The following is an 870-nucleotide window of genomic DNA, read 5'->3' on the forward strand; positions in this document are numbered from 1 at the left end:
CTGTGTGTGTGTGTGTGTGTGTGTGTGTGTGTGTGTGTGTGTGTGTCAGGGTCTCTATTGCCTAGTTTAGAGTGCAGTGGCACAATCATGGCACATTGCAACCTCAAACTCTTGGGCTCAAGTAATCCTCTTCCTTCGCCTCCTGAATAGCTAGGATTACAGGCGTGTGCCATCACACTTGGCTGAGTTTTTAAATTTTTTTGTAGAGATGGAGTCTTGCTAGGTTTCCCAGGCTGGTCTTGAACTTTGGGACTCAAGTGATTCTCCTGCCTTGCCTCCCAAAGTTCTGGGATTACAGATGTGAGCCACTGTGCCCCAGCCTCTTTTCCTAGTTTCTTAAGGAGGAAGCTGAAATTTGATACTTTGTTTCTTTTTTAGTACTGTAAATTTCTCCCTCCATACTGCTTTGGCAACATCCCACACATTTTGGTAAGTTGTGTTTTTGTTTCTATTTTGCTCAGAACATTTTCTAATTACGCTTTGACTTCTTTGGCTGAATAGTCACGTAAAAAAGGTGTTATTCAATTTTCAAGTGCGTGGAGATTTTCCTAGATCTTTTTTTTATTGATGTCTCATATAATTCCACAGTGGTCAGAGAATACGTTTTCTATGACTTAAATCTCTTTAAATTGAGATTTATTTTATGGCCCAGAATATGGTCTATGTTGATAAACATTCCATGTGTACTTGAAAAGGATATGCATTCTGCTGTTGTGGGCTGAAGCATTCTATAAGTGTCAATCAGATCCAGTTGATAGATAATGAATTGAACTATGTCCTTACTGATGTTCTTTCTGCTTGCTCGGTGAATTATTAAGGGTGGGTATTGAAACATCCAACTAGAATTGTGTAATGACCTATCTTTGAAAT

Source organism: Cebus imitator, unplaced genomic scaffold (assembly GCF_001604975.1).
Source record: "Cebus imitator isolate Cc_AM_T3 unplaced genomic scaffold, Cebus_imitator-1.0 Scaffold189, whole genome shotgun sequence".
NCBI lineage: Eukaryota > Metazoa > Chordata > Mammalia > Primates > Cebidae > Cebus > Cebus imitator.